Source organism: Sebastes fasciatus, chromosome 21 (genome assembly GCF_043250625.1).
Source record: "Sebastes fasciatus isolate fSebFas1 chromosome 21, fSebFas1.pri, whole genome shotgun sequence".
NCBI lineage: Eukaryota > Metazoa > Chordata > Actinopteri > Perciformes > Sebastidae > Sebastes > Sebastes fasciatus.
The window spans coordinates 26,744,775-26,770,189 of record NC_133815.1 but is presented as its reverse complement, the minus strand read 5'-3'; the positions used below and the strand labels follow the sequence as shown (position 1 = coordinate 26,770,189).

Genomic DNA, 25,415 nt, shown 5'->3' with positions numbered 1-25,415 from the left:
ATATGAACAGAGGCCCACAAAAGCTCTAAGCTCCGAGGGGGTGCATGGGGTAGGCCAGGTTCTCACCTTTTCAGTATAACGAGGGTCAGGCTTGAGGCCCTGCCGAGAGACCACATGGCCCAGGAAAACCACATGGTCCTTGGCGAAGTGGCATTTGTTTGGATTGAGCTTCAGGCCAGCCCACTGTATCCTGGACAGAACCTCCTTGAGGTGAAGGATGTGACCCTCGAAAGAGCGACTGTAAATCAGTATATCGTCCAAGTACACCATGCATATATGCCAAGGGAGGCCCCTCAGGACGAGCTCCATCATACACTGGAAGGTGGCCGGAGAGTTGGTCAGACCCATAGGCATGGCCCGCCACTGGTACAGCCCCCTGCCAGTTGTGAAGGCCGTTTTCTCACGGTCCTCCTCAGCTACTTCCACCTGCCAGTAGCCGTTTGAAAAGTCAAGTGTGCTGAACCAGGATGAGCCGGCCAGGGCATCAAGGCTGTCATCCACTAGTGGAAGTGGGTTTGAGTCTCTGATCGTCTCCGAGTTGAGGCGACGATAGTCGATGCAAAACCTCCATTGTCCCCCTTTCTTTCTAACTAGCACCACCGGGGCTGCCCAGTGGCTGCAGCTCTCCTCCACGACTCTGTCACTCAGCAGACCAGACACCTGCCACTCAATCTCCGCTCTTTTCTCAGGAGATGTGCGATAGGCACGCTGTTTGGTAGGGGGGTGGTCACCGGTTCTAATACGGTGTTTCACTAAGGTGTTTCACTAAGGTGCACTTGCCCGTGTTTCTACCAGACAGGTTGAAAACATCAGTAAATCTATGAAGGAGTTCCAACAGCCCTGCCCTGCCAGGCGAGCTTCTGGCGAACCGTGCCATGCTGGGTTTAAAAGGGTCTTGGTCTCCACACCACATGTCAGAAACTACAAACAGCTCGTCAAAAAAAAACAAAAGAACACCGCTGCCACCAATGTAGCCGTGCGCCTTGGGTTCGTCTAACTGATATAATATAAAAATAACAAACGACGAGGAGAGTCTGTTACACAATCGACCACTGAACATAGATGACTGATTATATCAACCTCTGAACATATTACAGACTAATTATATCAACAACTGAACACATTTGTTTTCAATGTCACCGCATCTTAGATGGGAATACATTTATATAGTCAATACACAACCGTTAACTGTACGGGCCACGGGCCTAGAATAGCTATTCAAGATAGCGTTAGCTAGCGGCCTTACTCCCTGACGTACATCATGCTTATAAAACATAAACACACGGCCCCATAAAAGATAATAGACTTAACACAAAAATATCAGTACTGTATATGGCGCTTGTGTACGTTTCTCACCTGTAAACACAGTAAAAGAACAGTCATGGATGAACGTCGGCTTTGTTGTATACTGTTATCCTGACTGTCTTATGCTCGTACTGGGCTGACTTCCGGCTACAGAAGAATAACAGCACCAGTCGCTGACATGCCAAGGCCACTACCGCCACCTGCTGGCAGAGACAGAATATTGTCTTAAAACTACTTGACACTAAAGCAGGTGAGTTTACTGTCCTTCCTTCTGTCTTTTAAGTGACACCAAGCGCTTTAAAAATGATAATGGTAATAATATGGAAAATAATAATAATAACACACAGGTAACAACTCAGTATTTCTGGCCACAATCCTTATCACTAAAATGTCCAGGGTGCCACACTGACTTTCGTTTTTAGTTTGTGGTCGAAGTGGAGAGGAAAATACACGGACGTTAAGGCTGTTCTTCATCTAGAGTTGTCCTCTATAAGCCATCCAGGCATGTGTGTGTTCAGCAACACGTGAGTAGAGTGTTACATTTGTTGCCTTGAGTTTATATTGATGTTGTAATGTGTTGTATGGTCATCCACTGTTAGCTTAAAGTCCGCTACCCAGCAAACATGCCTCTTTGGGGCCCGTGTGGGGCCACTGCGGGTCAGCCCACACTAGGCAGAGTGGGCCTTCACTGGGGCCCATTGTGGGCCCTTACCCTGGGGGAAACTGTGGGCACACCAGGTCCCCCAGTGTGGGCCCCACACTTTGGGCTGGGTGTGGGCTGACCCACTGGGGCCCCACCTGGGCCCCAAAGTGTGGGGCCCACATGTGCCCGCGTTTCACGACGGTAATGGGGCCCACAGTGGGCTGCCTACTGTCAGTTCTGCCCGCAGTGGCCCCACACGGGCCCCAAAGGGGCATGTTTGCTGGGTATGGGACTGTTTAGCTTGTTTAGTGACCATCAGCGACACGTATAATAACTCCCCTTAGCTAACACAGTTAACTGAACAAAGTTATCTTATAAGTGCAGTTAGCTGACAGGTAATGTAGCCAATCAGGGTGTATCCACAACTGAATCAGAAACTTTAACATAAAAACATTAATAATGTTGTATTAATCATCCTTTTAGGCCATGATGTCTGAAGGTTGGCAAACATGCTGGTCAACTTATTTATCAATGACCATGATTATTGACTTGACCTTTCATCTATAAATGCGTAAAAATTGAGAATTTGACTAATGAACATTTTGAAAAACATTTTTTTTTTAAAAAGAGTCCTTGGGGGTTGAGGAGTAATGACCTCTGACCCCTGTGGTGGGTAACGTCACAGAAGGCCTGCTCATAAAATGCACTGACTTCACCGATACCGAATCTCCCTCCAAACTAAAGTGAAAGCTGACGGCCCCTCAGTATGATCTGATCAATACCACGCTGGCAGATTGATTTGTTGACTATGTAATGTCACAGGACTGATAAATTCCATAGGTTGTGTCAGCTACGTAATGTAGTCAACAATGAACAACAGCTATGAAACTGAACATTAGCTTGATGATGTTGTAGAATGGGAAGTTATTAGTAGCCTACTCAGAAACGGTGAACAATCATTTGGTATCGTGAGGTGGGGACCTCTGCTGGAAAGAACCACAAAGGTGATTTCCACATAAAATTAATTAGGCTTTTAATTCACGCTAAATCACACATTTTTTAGATTAAAAAAAGTACAATACATTATCTTAATGGGAATTTGCCGGGCTCTGCATTGCCCATTCCTGGAGACATAACAAAAAAGGATGGTGTACCTTTGTGTCTTTTGAGAGCTAGATCATAGAGCATTGTGAACATATTCACTGCTTATTAACTGTGAAATAATCTTATTCAGATAAACTACAGTAGCCGTCTATCATCCTTTCTATGTATCTGGCTCCAACTGGACTCCAGTCCTGTGGTGCACTCTACTGGGTGAAAACAGAACTACATCACATTAACTGTGTTACAGCAATGCATTACAGTTTAGCTAAATACAGGTACAGATTACATAGTAAAAGCAACATATACTTGCAATAATGACAGGAGGGGTGCAGAATGAAGGGTTATTCTCTTTTATCTATCTCTGGATAGACTACAGCCTTCCTAGAGGAGTGCTAGGGACTAGGTGGAGGTGTCAGGTGTCTCTCCAGGAGGAGCCACATAATGCTTCACTCCTGTTGACATGAAAAACACCCCATAGTAAGGGTGTGAGAGAGAAAAGAGTCAATTACGTGAGATATTTGTATAACATCTGTAGAGACCCTCCCTGTAATTGATTACACACCTTTTGGATAACAGACATTTGTGTGTTAATGAAAAGAAATGTGGGGTAAAAGATAATTAATGTGACTCATATCATGCGTAGTAAATAAAGGCTAGTGGTAGGCACATTCTCAAGCAGTGACATCAAAATGACCTGCAGCCATTTCATTTATCCTGATCTGAAAATGAAACAGATTTATGTTTATGCTGTAATAATCAATTGAAATGTCATCATCACATCCTCCAACAGGAGAGAAACACTTCTCTCCTCGTCCCCCTGAACATCATAACACACATCCACATGATAGCAAATCAACACATTCTCACCCGTGCTCTCTGACCTATAGTGCTGATTAAAGAACACACTCGACTCCGGCTGAGAGACTTATGAATCTTACCGACGTTAGCTCAGCTGGCTAGAGTGAAGTTGTTTGAATGAGCGGTTCTCGAGAAAGCTGATAGCAACATCAGCCCGTTCTGAACAGGCGTGTTCTAAACGGAAACTGCACTAGTAAAGATCTAACAACCAGCAGTACATCAGGTCATCCTCATCACCACCAAAAAACTTATTGTGAGCATTTTATAGTTTGATGGCATGAGAGAACATTTTTCACCCTGCTGGACCTGAAATGAAAACTAAACTTTTTAAAATCAGGTTTCATTTTAACTTGAGTTTAATTTCAAATCCAGTTCCATCATTTTAAATCAAGTTTAACTACATTATGGAATGGAATTGAATAGACTTGCATTAATACAGCGCTTTTCTAGTCTTCCGACCACTCAAAGTGCTTTACACTACATGTCAGCATTCACCCATTCACACAGTGATGTAGAGGCTGCTGGGGAGCCAACTTTGCGCATCAGGTCAATCTAAATACTCTTTCACACACCGATGGCTATGCTTTCTGGAGCAATTTGGGGTTAAGTGTCTTGCTCAAGGACACATCGACATGTGACCCGGAGCAGCCGGGGATCGAACCCCCGACCTTCCAATTGGTGGACAACCTGCTCTACCCTCTGAGCCATAGCCGCCCTTACATTAAACATTATGATGACAATTAATCTTTACAAAACAAAATCAGTCAGAGAGAAACATTTTACACCAAACATTTTTGGAAGGTTTTGACGTGGTGGACACTTAGAACCAGGACGAAGGCCAGCGGGATTGATGTGCACAACGAGCGTGGTGGAAAAGTGAGCAGCAACAGACCAACCAGGATTTTTCTAGAGCTCAGGTTTTTACTTAGACTACAGAAACGTTACAATAATCACAAAACTCTCCCCAATAGTTAGCAGGCAGCTGGACAACAAAACTGGGTAACACAGGTAGCAGATTCCAGGATTGAGGTGACACTTAATCTGATTCCCCCTCTCTCACACACCACACTGCTTGCCCCAGGTATATCTACCTGAGGTCCATACCAACAATGAAGGGCACATACCCACTCCCACAATCAATTTAACTTGTACAATATAACTTTAATATTTACATAAACAACATACAAATGATTACATAACACAGATTGAATAATATGCATGATAAATGGAAGAAATATCAAAAGAAAGCCAACTTAAACAAACCCCTCTAGCCCACTCCCACCTCTCTTCCCTGGCATTGGTTCAGCCCAACAAGCTAACTGAAACCAGCTGGAGACCTGTGGCTGAAGTTTCAGGTGTGCTCCCTGAAAACACTCCCCTGAAGTCAGCCTCAAAGAGAGAGTTCTTAGAGGAGTTCCCCAAAATGAAAGCACAGCATAATTACCTGAACTTCCTGTATTAGTCCGTTTACTTGAACTTAACACCCATAATCTGTTTGTAGTCAGTTGAGAAACTTCACTGAAGCCTTGATTGAATTCAGGTTTTATCTAATTCTTTCTGTTTGTTACAAGCAAATATTTATCTTTTATAATATGAGAAACGGCTGGTATTGGGTTTAGAAAGGTAACTTTATCAACTTCCACCGTTATTTAGAAATATGTGGAAATAAACAGCAAAACTCCATCGTTCCACAGGGTGGAGCTGCAACACAAAGCAGAGCAGAGAGATCTATTTAAATGAACATCTATATAAACTGTTCTGCAGAGGCACTTTGGGTTCAGAATATATGAATGAATAAAAAAGACAAAATAAGATGCAGGTCCAGGTGGTGAACCTCTGTGGATCATCAGGACACGGCTGATCCTCTCAACACATCCACTTTTCTGATCACTCACTCTGACAGAGATAAGCATCTCCAACTGATGAGAGAAGAAGAGAACAGAAGTCATGAATCAGTGTTTACAGAGACTCCCTTCATCAGCTGTCAGTCAGTGATGCAGCACACAGTTCATTTATAAAACTATCATTAGCAGAACCAACATCCATATCTCCGCTCACTACTCAATATCTCCAACAGTAACCGCAATTTATCTTCTAGCAAATTCATCAGTGTGGTCATTCCTAAATTCTGCACCTCCTCTGGTCGTCCCTCATTCCAGTGTGCTGCTCCTAGTGACTGGAACGAGTTACAAAAGACACTAAACCTCCACACCCTCATCCCGTTACCCTCCTTTAATAGCTCTTTGGGCAGACCACATCATGGTTACTAAATGTAACCATGGTTCTATGAAACAAGACCCAGTGATTTGAGGCTTCAGTCAGACTGATCTCAGAGCTGAGATAAAGATTAACTGATCAATGAGAGAACTAAGACTTTCTGATCAGATTTGATGGTACGACAGTTTGATGGATGAGGACCACTGTCTCTATACATGTTGTGATGCTGTCAGCTGTAATCCAGCTTTATTTCCTGGAGACATGAACACAACAAAAACATCTTCTTCACATCAACTCTAACACATGATCACAGCTTCTGGCTGATCTGTTTGGCTGACTGTTTTCTCTTTCTCTCTCTCTGTGTCACCGTTCTCCTCTCACAGCTTAACGGAGGAAACTCATCACAACAATACTGCTGAAACCAGCATGGACCGACTCCGACCCTCTACTTACTCCAGAGCCTCCAGTTTACAGTCTGGACTCTTCACAAGATAAAACAGCTGCTTCACATCTGAATCCTTCAGCTTGTTGTATCTCAGATCCAGCTCTCTCAGATGGGAGGGGTTGGACTTCAAAGCTGAGGTCAGAAAAGCACAGCCGATCTCTGACAACCTGCAGTCTCCCAGTCTGAATAAAGAATAAATGATTAAGATAAAAATCACTTTATAATCCAATCAGATGTGTTTAAGTTTTAAATATGTAGCTCAACATTACTATGTCCTAATCAATGATCTTTTCCCTAAAATGAGTAGAGTGACTTTGTCATTGTGTTACTGTGGATCATCATAATGTCAGCCTTCTACAGACATCATCCAAATGTCACCACAACATTCATACACCTATTCATGTCAACACACATTAATAACATGCTGCTGATCTCTAGCAAGTCTGGAATTAGAGGATCAATATTATAGTGATCCTTTAAACAGCTGCATTTGGTGTGTGTGTGTGTGTGCGCATGCATGTGTTCTGAATGATCAATATCAATGATTATTACACGGCTGTGTTGAATACTCAATTCTGATTGGTCAATCACGGCGTTCTGCGGTCTGTAATTTCTTTATAACAGACCGTTGCTACCGTTGCTATGTATAACAGACCGTTGCTATGTATAACAGACCGTTGCTATGTATAACAGACCGATTGTTATGTATAGAAGACCGTTGCTATGTATAGCAGACCGTTGCTGTGGACGCAGCTCTGATGTCTGACTCTGATGGACCGTTTTTGTGTCAAAATATTGATTTCTTCAGTAAGTAGCCGTGTAATAAGCGGGATAATGTACAGCCAGCGGATCATTGTTGCGAAAGAATCCCCTTCAGGGGGATGAGAGACCCCACCACTTCGTGTCGAGTCGCAGCATCACCCTGTCGGAGATTCTTTCTCAACAATGACCGGCTAGCTGTAAATTATCCCTTACTTAGACATTATTTGTGGAATACGTTAAAATTAAAAGAAACCAGAGACATATTTCTACCTCATGAAGTTGATCAATGTAAAACAGATATTAGTTCAGAGGATCTTCTGTATCCAGATGTGACCATTTACCAACAATAATAAACATTAATTTACTTTAACAAATAACAGTGGACATTTTCTACACTTTCTTTAAGAAACACAGATTGCCTTTTGTGACTGCAGATTGAATTTAGTTCAAGAAACATGAAAATATGAAGAAAAGGACATTAACAACTTTATGGATGTAAGTTATGTTTGTACATAAATCAGGTTAAATTGTTAATTAAATCAATAAGATCTATAACAGTAACAGAGAGTCAGTGAACTGACCTCAGAGTCTCCAGTCTACAGTGTGGACTCTCCAGAAACCCACAAAAGAGCTTTACTCCTGAATCATACAGGTTGTTTCCACTCAGATCCAGCTCTCTCAGATGGGAGGGGTTGGACTTCAGAGCTGGGGCCAGAGAAGCACAGCTGATCTCTGACAAACTGCAGTCCCTCAATCTGAATAAAGAATAAATTATGTAAGGTTAGAAGACAACGTTTCAGCTTGAAATCATTCAATGTTTAATAATGTGTTCAGAGCTGAAGAAGGTTTGGAACGTAGAAGTTTAGAAAATGTAAACTCCAAACACTTGAAGCCAACAGGATACAGGTTAAAAACTGTCAAATACAAACAGTGAAACAGAGCTCTCATTAATATTAATGACAACGTACTGCTACTTCAATAAAGACGTAGTGACCCCACCTCTTAAACTCTGACAGCTCCATCAGTGGATCCATCTCTACAAACTCATGTTGAGCAGCCAAACAGAAATAAAAACCACCGAAACAGATTACTGCAGTTTACTGTCACCACAACTTTCACATCATATTAATCTCAGTACACAAGTAAAAAATGGTTTCTGACCTCAGAGTCTCCAGTCTACAGTGTGGACTCTTCACAAGATCAGATAGTAGTTTCACATCTGAATACTGCCGCTCGTTTCCACACAGATCCAGCTCTCTCAGATGGGAGGGGTTGGACTTCAGAGCTGAGACCAGAGAAGCACAGCTGATCTCTGACAAACTGCAGCTCCTCAATCTGAATAAAGAATAAATGATGAAGATAAAAATCACTTTATAATCCAATCAGATGTGTTCAGGTTTTTAAATGTGTAGCTCAACATTTCTATGTCCTAATCAATGAGCTTTTCCCTAAAATGAGTAGAGTGACTTTGTCATTGTGTTATTGTGGATCATCATAATGTCAGCCTTCTACAGACATCATCCAAATGTCACCACAACATTCATACACCTATTCATGTCAACACACATCAATAACATGCTGCTGATCTCTGTCCTCATCTACAGTATGTGTGTGTTCTGAATGATCAATATCAATGATCAGACATTATTTGTGGAATACGTTGAAACAAACAGAAACCAGAGAAATATTTCTACTTCATGAAGTAAACTTGATCAATGTAAAGCAGATATTAGTTCAGAGGATCTTCTGTATTCAGATGTGACCATTTACCAACATTGATAAACATTAATTTACTTTAACAACTAACAGTGGACATTTTCTACACTTTCTTTAAGAAACACAGCTTGCCTCCACTCAGATCCAGCTCTCTCAGATGGGAGGGGTTGGACTTCAGAGCTGAGGCCAGAGAAGCACAGCTGATCTCTGACAAACTGCAGTCACTCAATAAAGAATAAATTATGTAAGTTTAGAAGACAACATTCCAGCTTGAAATCATTCAATGTTTAATAATGTGTTCAGAGCTGAAGAAGGTTTAGAACGTAGAAGTTTAGAAAATGTAAACTCCAAACACCTGAAGCCAACAGGATGCAGGTTAAAAACTGTAAAATACAAATAGTGAAACAGAGCTCTCATTAATATTAATGACAACGTGCTGCTACTTCAATAAAGACGTTGTGACTTCACCTCTTAAATTCTGACAGCTCCACCAGTGGATCCATCTATACAAACTCATGTTGAGCAGCCAAACACAAATAAAAACCACAGAAACTGATTCAAGATTCAACTCAAGATCTCAAAGTTTCTAAAGATGTCAAATATGTCAGGATGGATTTTGGGTAAATGTGAACAAAACTCATCTACAATATATATTTTAGCAATAGTGGAGTCATAAAATCAAAGCATCTTCAGTTTAAACTATTCAGTCAGTATAAGCATCATATAGCTTCATAACATTTTTAGAAAAAGCAAATACTGAATATATTTGTTATTATCTGATAGCTGAAATAGAGATTATTTATTTATTCTTTATATTTATCTATTTTTATTATAATTTCTTTGAAAAAAACAAAACCTGATGAAAGTCAAGTGTTGTGATATATGAAGGTTTTAAATGTGTAGCTCAACATTGCTCTGCCACAGTCAATGGACTAAACCACTGAAGAAGAAAATGTACTTTAGCATTAAGATACTCAGTGTGGATCAGTAAAATATCAGCCTTATGTCTGCAGTTTAGTGTCACCACAACTTTCACATCATATTAATCTCAGTACACAAGTAAAAAACAGTTTCTGACCTCAGAGTCTCCAGTCTACAGTGTGGACTCTCCACAAGATCAGACAGCAGCTTCACTCCTGAAGCCTCCAGCTTGTTGTTACTCAGCTCCAGCTCTCTCAGATGGGAGGGGTTGGACTTCAGAGCTGAGGCCAGAGAAGCACAGCTGATCTCTGACAACCTGCAGCTAATCAATCTGAATAAAGAATAAATGATGAAGATAAAAATCACTTAATAATTCAATCAGATGTGTTCAGGTTTTAAATGTGTAGCTCAACATTACTATGTCCTAATCAATGATCTTTTCCCTAAAAGGAGTACAGTGATTTTGTCATTATGTTATTGTGGATCATCATAATGTCATCCTTCTACAGACATCATCCAAATGTCACCACAACATTCATACACCTATTCATGTCAACACACATCAATAACATGCTGCTGATCTCTGTCAAGTCTGGAATTAGAGGATCAATATCAAATCAGACTTGTTGGACTCTTGGCGGAGGTAATGTTTTCACCGACGTTGGTTTGTTTGTTTGTTGGTTTGTTCGATTACTCCAAAAGTCCACGATGGATTTGAATGAATTTTTTTGGAGGGTTGGGGTGTGGCACAATGAACAAGATTTTCGTGGCGATCAGGATCATGATCCGGCTTCGGGAATTTTGTTTAATAACTCCGCTCAGCCTGTGCATTAACACCGCAGGCTTTAATACGCTTTCATGACGCGTCACCCTGCAGAGAGAGGGACAGTGAGAGAGCAAGGGGTGGAGGGAGGGGGGGGACAACAACTGTAGATTGTTTTTTCAAATTAAATTTGGTTAAATAACAGTTGAGTTCCACCGAAGCACACCTGGTGATTGTTGGAAAGAGAAACGACGACGGTTTAGGTGAGTTTTACTTTGTTTCTGTCCAGTTTGAATGAGGTGTTTTACGATTCTTTACGTTTCCTGTCCGTGACAGAGTTAGCATGCAGCTTTAGCCGTGATGTCTAGCTCTGCTTTTCCTGTCAATGTGTGAAACCCAAAGTCTTTCCATCCTTTACTGGATGTGTAGTGTTTACCACACTGGATTTAACATGGGAGGGTGCAGGTCATATCCACGCAGACCCTCCAACGTTTTATACTTTCTTAGGTTTGTTTTGGTTGACGGATACGGAACGGATATGACGTCCCGTTACTCGGACTACAACAATAAAAGCTGTAACTTCCTTCTACCTGGAGCAAATATATCGATTCTGGCATTAAAAAAATCGATTTAAAAATTGTTAAAAAAAATTGCGATACATAGGGGAATACATTTTTTTCCCCACCCCTAGTGTTTACCAAAGTTACAGACTGTTTAGTACCAAATTCCCTCATTTTGTTACTAATCTTCCTGCAGCTCAACAAGGAAACGTACAAACACAACATACTTACTAGATACATACTAAGGCTGGGCAATATATCCATATTATATCAATATCGTTATATGAGACGAGATATCATCTTATATTTTTTGATAATGTAATATCGTGACATGACAAGTGTTGTCTTTTCCTTGTTTTAAAGGCTACATTACAGTAAAGTGATGTAATTTTCTGAACTTACCAGACGGTTCTAGCTGTTCTATTATTTATCATTTACACTTAGTTGTGAGATCCACATTACTGATGATTATTTATCAGAAATCTCATTGTTAAAATATTTTGTGAAAGCACCAATGGTCAATCCTACAATATCGTCCCAATATTGATATCGAATAATATTTTGACTCATCTTGAAACCTCAGAGTACCAGCAGAGTTTTGCTAGCATGAATGTCGTCAGTGAAAGCCAAATGGAAGCTGACAACAGGAAGAGTATTCTGGGCACAAGATCATTGATGAAAGTAGGTTGTTGGAATGTTTGTACAATGTATGAGACCGGAAAGCAAGCACAGATGTTGAGGGAAATGAAGAACTACAAGCTCCACATCCTTGGTATCAGTGAGTGTAGATGGACAGGGTTTGGAAAGAATGTGGCACAATCCGGAGAGTCAATCTTGTATTCTGGAAGAAAGGATGACAAACATCGGGAGGGTGTTGCTATTATTCTCAATAAGAAAGCTGCTAAATCCTTGATTGAATACCATCCAGTCAGCGAGAGGATAATAAGAGCACGTCTGAACACCAAGCCGATAAAGACTTCCATCATTCAATGCTATTCCCCAACCAATGACGCTGAAGAAGAGGTGAAACAGGAATTTAATGAGAGGCTACAAGCAGAAATAGAAAGAATCCCAAAGCAAGACCTCACAATTATTATGGGAGACTTTAATGCAACAGTGGGAGGAGAAAATTTGGGAAACGAGAGGATAATGGGGAAGCATGGCTGTGGCACTATGAATGAAAATGGAGAACACCTTGCGGAATTCTGAGGCCTAAATAACCTTGTGATAGGTGGAACTTTATTCCCACACAAAGATATCCACAAACTGACATGGGTGTCACCTGGAGGAAGAGACAAGAACCAAATTGATCATATAATGATCAATGGCAAATGGAGAAGGTCTTTGCAAGATGTAAGAGTGAGACGAGGAGCTGATGTAGGAAGTGACCATCATCTCGTTACTGCTAACTTCAGGCTTAAATTGATGAAATCTGTGTCACCACCCAGCAGCAAAAGAAGATTTGACATCGGAAAATTACAGGATGCAAAGGGAAAACAGGACTTCAAACTGGAACTAAGAAACAGATTTCAAGATTTAAATAGTTTAAATAGAGAGGATGACAATATAGAAACAGTAAATGATCAGTGGCAACAAGTGCAAGATGTGTACAGAAAGACAAGCGAGAAAGTCTTGGGTTACAAACGACAGGTGCACAAAGAATGGATAACACCTGGAACTTGGAAATTGATAGACAACAGAAAAGACCTGAAAAAGAAAATATGCCAGACACATTCAGAGAGAGTGAAAGAAAGACTACGAGAACAATATTCTGCATGTAACAGAGAAGTCAAAAAAGCCTTAAGAAAGGATAGACGAGAGTTTACAGATGGATTAGCTAGAGAGGCAGAGAAGGCAGCTACAGAACAGAAGATGGGGCAGGTCTACCAAATAACGAAGAAACTGTGTGGAAAGAAAAACAACAGGAGTATGCCAGTGAGAGACAAAGACTATGTAATGTTAACATCAGAAAAGGAACAACAACTTAGATGGACGGAACACTTCAAAGAGGTACTCAACAGAGCAGAGCCAGAAACAACAGCAGATATATCTGAAGCCGACGAAGATCTAGAAATCAGCACCGAGGCACCCGCAAGAGTTGAAATCGAATTAGCCATCAAAAGTTTAAAGAACAACAAAGCTCCAGGAAATGACCAACTATCAGCAGAACTATTTAAAACTGATCCAACCCTTGCGGCTAACATTCTACATCCATTGTTTGAGAAAATATGGCAAAATGACACCATCCCAAATACTTGGCAAGAAGGAACCATCATCAAGCTACCCAAGAAAGGAGACCTAACCAATTGTAACAACTGGAGGGGAATTACATTACTTTCCATCCCAAGCAAAATATTCTGCAAAATATTGATGAACAGAATGAAAACAGCAGTGGACAACATACTGAGGAAAGAACAGGCAGGATTTAGGAAAGGAAAAAGCTGCAATGACCATATTTTTGTATTAAGAAATATCATCGAGCAATGTTCAGAGTGGCAAAAACAACTCATCATCAACTTCATTGATTTCGAGAAGGCATTTGATAGCCTCCACAGGGACAGTCTTTGGAAAATTCTCCGACATTATGGAATACCAGCAAAGATAGTATCACTTGTGAAAGTGTTCTACACTGACTTCAGATGCATAGTAGGATGCATGAAAGACACTAGCTTCCTTGTTAAATCAGGAGTGAGACAGGGGTGTGTGATGTCGTCCCTGTTGTTCATTGTAGTTGTGGACTGGATAATGCGAAAAACCCTAAACAACTCAAACACTGGCATCAGATGGACCCTCTTTTCCAACTTAGAGGACTTAGACTATGCTGACGACCTTGCTCTCCTATCACATCTACCAAGTCACATGCAAGACAAAACATCTAGACTACAGAAGAATGCAAGCATGCTGGGACTTAAGATCAACATCAAGAAAACAGAAGTCATGCCCCTCAACATGAAAGAAACACCTGTCATAAAGCTAAATGGACAACAACTGACATGTACGTCATCTTTCACATACCTCGGAAGCCGGGTAACATCAGATGGTGGAGCTGACCAAGACATTATGGCTAGATTAGGAAAAGCAAGGACAGCATTTCTAAGACTTGGAAACATCTGGAAGTCAACACACATAACTAGAAACACCAAGTTAAAGTTATACAACAGCTGTGTACTATCAGTACTTCTATATGGTGCCGAGTGCTGGAGAATGACTGAAAAAGACATAGGCAAGCTTTCTAGCTTTCACAACACCCGCCTCAGAAAGATCATGAGGATATTCTGGCCTAGAAAGATCACAAACCATGAACTACACCAAACGACAGGGTGCTTGGACATGGAAACAATATTGATAAGAAGAAGATGGAGATGGCTTGGACATGTATTAAGGAAACCATCTGATGACATGACAAAAGTGGCATTGCGTTGGACACCGGAGGGAAAATGCAAAAGAGGGAGGCCCAAAACAACCTGGAGGCGAACCATCGAAGGAGAGATGAAGACGAGATGATACAGCTGGAACAGCATTGAGAAGAAAGCAAACAACAGAGATGAGTGGAGATCATTAGTCCTTGCCCTATGTGCCACTAGGCGCAACAAGGACTAAGTAAGTAATTGATATCGAAGTACTTGGGCAAAAATATTGTGATATTTGATTTTCTCCATTCACCCAAATACATTGTTGAGACCCACCAATGTGACTGGTGGCAAGTGACCACATGAACTCAGTAACATGATCCTTGACCCATGGACTTAGCTCAGTAGCCATTGGCTACTTTAGCATTCACCAAGGAAAAAAACAGAGGAATCTCTTTGTTCCTCCTTTTTCTTTTTTCTTTCATTCTTGCTCTTTCTTCTCACCCATTGGCCCTGCTGGAGGTGAGCTGCTGCTCTCCCCACCTAAGCTCTCTAATCCATGGCCTGTTAGGAAACAGACATGGAAACACCAAGGAACTTTCTTATAAGGCAGAAGACGCGAGAGCCTGCCTTTTAACCAACTAACTTCAAGCAACAACAGCAAGGAAGTTAGCACCAAGCTATCAAGCTGCTGGGAAGAAAGTATTGGAGCGACCAGCTTCCTCCAATATGCACAACTGGATTTGAGCAAATCAAAGACAACATCTCTGACTTGGAATCACAACTTCAGCACATGGAATTACCAACCTTTTTGTCCATGGATTGGTAACGTACTGGGCTTATCTTAGCATTAGTAATGAAACACGGCTGAGCAAGACTGTTCAACTTTGATTTCTAGAATGTTTCTGTATTGATATGTTTAATGTTATTCATTGAGTTTGATTGTTGTGATAGTATTTGTAGTTAAGATATTTGGGTAGCTGGCTTCGCCACATCTGATGTGTTTAGTTTATGCTTCACATAGACAAGGTCTTGCATGCAAACTAACCATCTTTTCTAACCCACTGCATTATCTGACACACATTAAGATCACATACAGAAACTGTGAATTAGTTTTAAACATGAACATACATATTCAGATAATCTCAAACCCCACATCACACCCTCATTTGTCCTTCCTGAGCACATGTGCTCCAAAGAACAAAGAGGCCATTTGGTAACATGTTGGCGGCCATGTTTGTAGTTTTACAGTGCTCGCCATTTTGTCTGTAGGCACATGCAGACATCTTGAGACAAGTAGCCACACACACACGCACACGCACACGCACACACACACACACACACACACACACACACACACACACACACACACACACACTGTGTTTATTTAGTTAGATTAATATCGTGTCTTACACCTTTATTATCTTGTAAATAAATGTTTGTGGAATATACATGCTGGTCTGTTTAATGTTGTACAAGAGTGAATAATGCCAACCTCTGCTATGTCAAGAACTCTAATATCCTTCAACCTTTACTATCTATTTTGGTTATAGTTATTAATTTAATTAGTTATCAACGGTCCAAATTGATGGTTTAGTACATTTAATGAGACTATATTAACGTTTTGGTTATTGGTCCCTGATTCCAGGGTGGTGCCCCGTTTATGCTTAATGTTTATTGATAATTTGTGTTAATACTAATAATTCTATTGATATTATTAATTAATTTTCTAATAACCAAACCTGTTCCTACCAAATCCCTACAACATCTAACTCTGACTGCTGAAGCCTCCGATTAGTTTAAGATCAACTTTACAGGTCATTTTACACAGAACAAGACTGTAGATTTAGTCCTCATCTCGTAACACTAAGGTTATACGGGGATTGCTTCACAGACAGAAGGAATGATGACGGATATCAATGACTCTTTGAATGTACATATGAACATGTGAGTATTGTATTCAGAAAGACTTGAAAAAAAATGAACCTGTACAGATGTTTCTGATGCTGAATATTTATTTGTTTTTTTATCTAAATGAAACCAGGGAAACCCTCACCAACACCCTCTATCACACTAAGTGAAAACAACAAAATGATTAATAGTCTAATAGTCTGCGACTTCAAATAATTAGACAATGCTGACATGAAAACAGAGCACAGTTCGATCTGCTGTCAAAAAGAACGTGGGAATAACTCAGACCCATAGAAACCTCTAATTAGATGGTGTTGTTCATAATCATCACTTATGTGCCTTTAAGTTGGTGCAATACGTGTTTGTTGAAGAGTGCTGCACCTTTAGACATGTTAAAATAGAGTGCTACAGGAATGAGTCCTAACACCCAGAAATGAGTTAGCATTTTAGCACTTTCTGTTCCCTCGTCTGGTATTCAATGGGTTTTTAGTAAGATGCCTGAAATAGGGTCTGTGGTTAAAGGTCCAGTGTGTAGGATCTGGCAGTATCTAGCGGTGAGGTGAAGAGATTACGACCAACTGAAGCATCTCCTGTGTGCCAAGCGTGTTGGAGAGCTACTGTGGCCAACGTAAAAACGTGAATGTCCCTCTCTAGAGCCACCTGGAGCAGAGCCAGTGTGTAGAGAGTGTGTGTACAAACTACATAAGCTACAGTCAGTGAACTGACCTGAGAGTCTCCAGTCTACAGTTTGGACTCTCCAGTCCAGCAAACAGCAGATTCACTCCTGAATCATACAGGTTGTTGTCACTCAGGTCCAGCTCTCTCAGATGGGAGGGGTTGGACTTCAGAGCTGAGGCCACAACTTCACAGTGAGTATCTGAGAGTTTGCAGTCAGAAAGTCTGTCAAGACACAATAAATGACAAAATATGTTATTATGAAATAAGACAGTTTATATTTACTTCATGCATTTGATGACTAAACGGTTTGATATATACTTCTTTGATTAACATTTGCTCCTCACATCATTAGTTCATTGCGTCGAAAGGAGCCAGTTGAGGTGGTTCGGGCATCTAGCACGGATGCCTCCTGGGCGCCTCCCTTGGGAGGTGTTCCAGGCACGACCAGCTGGGAGGAGACCACGGGGAAGACCCAGGACTAGATGGAGAGATTATATCTCTACTCTGGCCTGGGAACGCCTCGGGATCCCCCAGTCAGAGCTGGTTAATGTGGCCCGGGAAAGGGAAGTTTGGGGTCCCCTGCTGGAGCTGTTGCCCCCGCGACCCGATCCCGGATAAGCGGTTGAAGATGGATGGATGGATCATTAGTTCAGCTAATCTTATCTGACTGTTTGACATGAAACCTGTACATAATTAAACATTCATATAATTAGATATTTTGATGACTGCATGGCGTTTTTGTCATTAACACTCTTTTCTGAACATCAAATGTATTCAGCTCACAAACACAATTAATGACCCAATGAGGTTGCATTATTTACAAAATAATGTCATCAGAAAGATGTCATCAGTGTCTCTGCATTAAAAACATAACATTGATCTTAGGTGTGTATAAGATCTCTTAAAAAGTCTGAATTCTACCATTCTGCTGTTATATATTCTTCAGATGGCTGTTATTGGTGGAAGATGTGCATTTCCTGCTACTACTATTCTCTACAGCAACAAGAGAGAAAAACACCTGAGTTTCCTTCAGTGAGTAAAAGAATAAAAGAAAAGACTTAAAAACAAGATGATGGAACACAACTTGAATTCATGAGCAATAAATTGCACCATAGCTCGATTCAACACACTCAGGGGTTTTACAACAACAATCTTTGTCTCGTATGACCAGTAGTTTACGGTGGCTAATGCTAGAGTTGGGTAGATTTCCGGTTTTGCCGGTCTGGTCCGGTGTACGGGTTTGATTTTTTGCTAACCGGCGGAACCGACATTTGACATTATGACACGTTCTGGCAAATTAAAAAGTAGCCGACATCAACAACATTGAGAAAATAATTGGCAGATTAATCAATGAAAATAATCAATGGTTGCAGCCCTAGCAACAACAAAAGTAGCTAATTTAGGCTATTTGTGTGAGTACATGTCAGTCAGAGTCTTTGGCAGCTCTCCTCTCTGGTCTGTAGTCAACATGTGGTCCAGAACTGTAGCAGTGATCCAGCAGAAGACTGGGATTAGACACATGATGTGGAGGCTCCTGGATGTCTTGATGTGTAAGATGATTCTGCTGGAAAGCTCTTCATCACTGACTCTCTTCCTGAAGTACTCCTCCTTCTGGGCGTCAGTGAAGCCTCGGACTTCTGTTACCCTGTCAACACATGCAGGAGGGATCTGATTGGCTGCTGCAGGTCGGGAAGTTATCTAGACAAGAGCTGAGGGAAGCAGATTCCCCTCGATGAGGTTTGTCAACAGCACGTTGACTGATGACTTCTGGGTGACATCAGACACAACCTCATTGTTCTTGAAATCCAGTGAAAGTCTGCTTTCATCCAGGCCGTCAAAGATGAACAGAACTTTACAGACAGCCAGCTTCTCTGCTGTGACCTTCTGTAATGTTGGATGGAAAACATGGAGCAGCCTGAGAAGACTGTACTGCTCATCTCTGATCAAGTTCAGCTCCCTGAACGAAAGCAGAATCACCAGACTGACATCTTGGTTCTCCAAGCCCTCTGCCCAGTCCAGAGTGAACTTCTGCACTGAGAAGGTTTTTCCAACGCCAGCGACGCCGTTCGTCAAAACAACTCTGATGTGTCCCCGTTGGTCAGGTAAAGCTTTAAAGATATCCTGGCACTTGATTGGGGTGTCATGGAGGGTCTTCTTCTTGGAGGCTGTCTCAAGCTGCCTCACCTCATGTTGGGTATTAACCTCTTCACTCTGTCCCTCTGTGATGTAGAGCTCAGTGTAGATCCTGTTGAGGAGGGTTCCACTTTCTGTTTTATCAGTTCCTTCAGTCACACGTTCACATCTCCTCCTCAGACTGATCTTATGTTCATCTAAAACCTCCTGCGGACCACTATCTGCTGAAAGAGAGAGACAAGTTTGAGACAAACACAGAAACATATTTCTTTCATTGCCAATATGAAAATAATTAATATAACATATAAAGAAGTAAAGGTTATAAAGTCATCATCCCTTCTTGAAGTCAAAACTAACGTCAATGTGATTTTTACATTTATTGTTAATAGTTTTTATTTGTAAAGAGAAACATCAGAAATGCTCATTTCCTCTCAGCCTCTGACTGTGTGTTGGTGTACATGTTTGATTGACAGCAGAGGAGGTGGAGCCTCAGCTGCTCGCCAGCAGCTCTTCATCTAAACAACTCAATGTGGCTGTTCCTACCTCCGTGTAATATTTAAAACTCATCAAATAATGCAGAATATGTTCAAGTCTTGTTCTGTAGACCTGTATTTACTGAATAGCACCTCTAACAAAGAACCGTGAATCTCGTTGACCAATACACTGCGTTTCCTATAGCTGCTTCAAAATAAAAGCCCCCCGCTGGTGGAGGACTATTATGTGAAGCAGAAGGAAATGTTGAGTTTTCAGCAATAAATAAATGAACCTCTGATGTGACTACAGCTCAGATCAGTTTGTCCTGCAGTAGAAGTGCATGTATTCATGGCTTGGCACAACGCAGAACAGAAAACAGTAAAAGACAAAGTAAACAAATGAGCTGAAATCTGAAACTTACCAGCTGAGTGCAGACAGTGTTTTGTTAGCAGAGGAACTGAAGTGACAGGACCCTGTTAAACATCTCAACTAACCAATGTTGATATTAGATATTATGTCATAACACTTTTTAAGATGTTTAATGTGATGCAACTGACTAGCTAATTATCACTCTACTGTAGCCTGAAAACTGATGTTAGCAGTACAGCTTTCCTCAGTGGGTGTTTGTTTGGTCGCTTGTTCAACGTGTCGCTCTGCAGGACCAGACGTCTGTTTGTAAGTAAGAGAAGGAGACTTTAGCAGGAAAGCTAATGTGGGCTGTTGTTCAAAGTCTGTGGCTCTTGTTGTGTCTCAGGCTGCTGTCTGGCTGTTAGTCAGTGTGACTGAATGTTGTTGCTTCACACAGAGTTTAATAGTTCTCCATCTTCATATATGCAGATGGAAAACAAACTTCATTATGATTGTTAATGCAAAGACGGAGTGCTGTCATAACAACAAAACATAAAAATATATAATTATTTCTTTTGGGTCCAGATTTTCTCTCAAAGGAAAACACAGGACAAGTGATGCAGAGCCGATATGTATGATGGAGAAGATCTTAACGGTCCTGTTTCTAGACATGAAGACATCATCAGAACGATCTACAGTCTTACTTTGTACAGTGCTGGTCTGACTGGCTGTCTGAGGTCCAGGTCTTGTTCTGGATCTGGATATCAGCTTCTCCTTCTTCTCTCTGTGGAGACATTACTTTATTACTAAAATCATTTGTTGATTGTTGGTGAAGAATATCAAGACTTGGCAGATAATGTCTAGAAGCTCAGATGGTCACAGAGAAGAGCTAAAGTGTTGTTACTTTTCTGTTTAAATTCAGCATTCAGTCTGTGATGAAAATGTTCCTTTATTTTAACTATTCTGCTCTAATAAACAAGAATTAGCTGTTTTTCCTGTCTGACTGTCTTATTGAACATTTAGTGATCTGACTGAAGTTTGTTTATTAAAGAGGAACAACGGCCATTTTTAAAACATTAATATCATTTTGGAGGCTAAATAACTATATAAACTAAATAACTATATAAAAATACTGCAACTTGCACATGTACGCACATATTGAGAGGACGCCCTGGTAAACCACAAGGTGGCAGCGTCATCACGGTAAACAGTGACTGCCTGTCAGTGGTGATATGAATGGAGTATAGAATTTCAACAACATTTGCAATATATATAAACATGCTGTTACTTTCTGAATCTATTTTATCTGTTAACAATAAAAAATTATAAAACAGGGAAACTGTGTCAGACCTCTCTGACTTCTTTAGTCTTCCAGTAGTTATAGTTTATGCAGGTGTTGTCCATTTGAACGGAGAGATCATGACAGGATTTGGGCAGCAGCTAGCTTGTAATTTCCACAGTGATGAACACACCAGTAAGGTATCTCGGACTATTCCCATCTGCGCTATATGTGGTCAACAAAAGCCTAGTAAAGCATTTATGGAATTAGTTATAGGTAACGTTATTTTACTAACTAGCCAACTGGCTAGCTACCAATATGGTAGCTTTTTAATGGACAACACTTGCATAAATTATAACTACTGGAAGACGAAAGAAGTCAGAGAGGTCTGACACAGTTTCCCTGTTTTATATGTGTTTATTGTTAACATATAAAATAAATGAAGAAAGTGACAGCATGTTTATTTATATTGCAAATATTGTTGAAATTCTATACTCCATTCATATCACCACTGAGGTGACTGAACTGAGGTTAGAAGTGGTCTAAATATTGAGGTAGATCAGCAGTCTAAGACACACAGCATCCTTGATCTTCCTCTTTTTAATGTCAATCTGTTTTCTGCCACTTTCTACTGTGAACTATCAAATGAAGGCATGAATTCAAATATTCTAAGAAACAGAAGTGGTACAAATCGACATTTGACCATTTCATGCACTTTGTTTTGTCAGCAGATCATTTTACAACAGAGATGTTTGTTCTTGACCTTCAGAAACAATATGTGATGCAGAGAATCTAAGCTCAAAGGTCCACATAATAATGATCCAAAGCTTTCAACTGAAAGATCTGGATCATTAGAAAATGGACATTTGATCAGAGTTTACCTTCACCATGTTTGACATATGTAGTGAAAGAACAAACTCAAACCGTCAACACATATAATCAAGGTGAACAAATATTTTCTACAGATGCTTTTTCATCACATGTTGCACAATTATGATGTGCACTGACTCAAGATGACACCCAGTAGGTCATAACAGCTGATTCTAGGAGGAGTCAAACCCACAAAATATATATATGAGAAAATAAATTACACATTTGAAGCACATTCTTCCAGATTTTGAATATATATTAATATATTGAATAGTCGCAGAACTTTAGACCATTTCAGAGTTGTAAAAGTAAACATTCCAGATGTGTCCCCGTTTATTTCCTGTTGCAGTGGATCTGAATGAAAACATGATTTAAATTGATGATAAATTGTGAAATGGAGGTTCTCTGACGGGGAACTGAAGCTGTTATATCGCTTTCTTCAAAGCCACCAGACTCCATTCACAAAAGCAGTAATTTTACCTCCCAGAACACGGGAGTATACGTGCAACCCCACTTCAAAAAAACTGTCATAACAGCTGATTTTAGGAAACGTCAAACCAACAAAGTATTTTGAGGATAAATGTGAGAAAATTAATTAAACATTTGAAGCACATTCTTTCAGAATTTGAATAGTTGTAAATCTTTACAGCGACTTCAACGTTCAGGTAAAAATATGAATATTTTCTTGAAGTGTAAATAGTGAAATGGAGGTTCTCTGGTGTTTTGTTACAGAAATACAATCAGTAGTTTGTGGCTATAAAACCCAGGTTAAGATCCATCTTAGTTTGAAACAGTATCTGCACTAATAGTTCTGCATCAGGAATATAAATCTGTTAGCAGAACATTTAGTCTTCATCCTCAATGCATCATCATCCATCAGGTCAGTTTACAGTAAAAACAGTCTCTTACTTTGTGTCTGAGGGTCCAGGTTCATTACTGAAGTCTGGAGGATCCAACATGGACCGGTCACTCTTCATAGACAGACAGCTGGGTACTGGAGACTCTGCTCTCTGTTTGAACTGAACTCTGCAAACACCAAGATGATTTTATTCATATCACATGAATCCTTGATAAACTCTCTGATGACAAAGACATTTCAGTAGCTCTAAACACACAAACTACTGCTACTGTCAATAATGTGGTTTAAAGTTTGTATTAGTCCTCTTAGATTACAGCTGTTCTGGGTGACTGACAGCTGTCACAGATACGAAGAGGAAGATTACACAAATTAAAGCCCCCCTCCAGTGTATTTTGGCATTTCTATAATATTTCATATTTATTTGAGTCATTTCCTGACTAAGTTGATTAGCCACACTCTTTGCCAATTTTTTTTTGTCAAATAACTTAATTTTGTGCTAAAAATTAAACTAACTGAGGGTTTCATTTTATTTTTCTAGTTTCCTCCACCTTAGTTTAGTGTGTTTATTTTCACAATAGCATTTTTGAGTGCTGAGAACGGCCGCAGTCAATGCAGTGGATTACACAAAATCCCACCGGCAGAATTAACACAACACACTGACTGTCTCTCTCATCCGCTCTCTTCTTTACCGTCTCCTCCTGCTGGAGATAAATTATCGGATGCCGTTTTGGAGGTTTGCCGGCCTCTAACAGGTCCGAACGACGCAAAGCTCAACTTTCACCCCAACAGAAAACAAGAGAGTCCCGTTAGAGAAATAATCTAATCACAGAGCAACCCGGTGCGGTGTAGGTGCTGGAGCTGAGGAGAGAGCAGCAGGTGCTGGTGGATGGTGAATTTCCAAACGTCCCGAAACTGCATTTCAAATGGCGGACCTCCGCAACATGTCTATATGTCCTCCGGTGCTCTTTGGCCGGCGTGCGGCGGTACAGATCCTTAGAGCAGCAGCAGCCAGACAGCCGCCTCGCCAGGAGGAGACGGTGAAGAAGAGTGCGAGTGAGAGAGAGTCGGTGTTGAGATAATTCTGGTCTCATTTGTGGTCTAATAAACAGTATATATTCATCTAAACTAGGTTGGAATACCATGCAATCTGGTTGCCATGGTGATGAATGACGTCTGACTATTAACCACATCCCCATTCTCTGATTGAGAAAGAGCGTTAATCAAAAAACAGTAAGTAAAACTGGGTGGAGGGGGCTTTGATTCTCTTTGTCAAGGAAAGTTTGTTCAACTTCAGTTAGAAAATACATTTTAGTAGACATTTTGAAATAGAAACACAAAATCACCAGAAAACATGGTATTGTCAGAGGTAACTAAAAATGAGTCCTATCAATGAGTTAGTAGCAGCTCTCTTACTTTGACTCTGAGGGTCCAGGTTCATTACTGAAGGTCAGAGGATCATCTTTAGACTGATCACTCTTCATAGACAGACAGCCAGAGACTAGAGGGTCTGCTCTGTCCTCCTCTTCCTCCACACAATCACTCATCTTCTGATCTGATGTCAGCCTGAGAGGTTAAACCAGAACACTGACTGTGAACATTTAACGGAAACAAGTTTGTGCAAGAGTCACATGCAAGACTGAGAGAACAGGAAGTAACACACAACCTCTCTCTCTCTCTATCACACACACACACACACACACACACACACACACACACACACACACACACACACACACACACACACAGTATACAGTATAATAAAACAACCAAGCACTCCACCTGGTCACTTTTCTTTAAATCTCTGCTTGTTTTCTTGGGTTACAGCAGGTTTAATGAGGATTATTCAGCCAATCACAACATTGTTCACAGATGAGTCAAACTGTTGAGTTCATTCTAACAGTTCTCTCCTCTACAGTCCACAGGGAGGAAACTGACTCAGAGTTTAACACTGAAATAATAAAATGTTGGATTAACACTCACCCTGCTTCAGTCTTCAGTTTTCATCCTTCTGCTCCGTCGACTCAAATGGCATCTGAACTAACTGAACGCTTTCATGGTACCCTCCCTGTTCTCATGTACTTGCATCACCTGGATCAGTGTGGCTCCTCCCCTCTCCATTTACAGGAAATCTTTAACGTCAGTTTATCTACGAGAGTTTGTGTGTGTAACTCACACTAATCAGCTTTTTAACACAGTGTGTTTATGAGAATCTCTTTTAG

The 25,415-nt window shown here is 40.7% G+C and overlaps 1 pseudogene; it reads right to left on the bottom strand.

Annotated features, from left to right (window-relative positions):
* Positions 1-3,458: 3,458 nt before the first annotated feature.
* On the bottom strand, positions 3,459-24,858 carry LOC141760066 (NACHT, LRR and PYD domains-containing protein 3-like; annotated as a pseudogene).
* Positions 24,859-25,415: the final 557 nt, after the last annotated feature.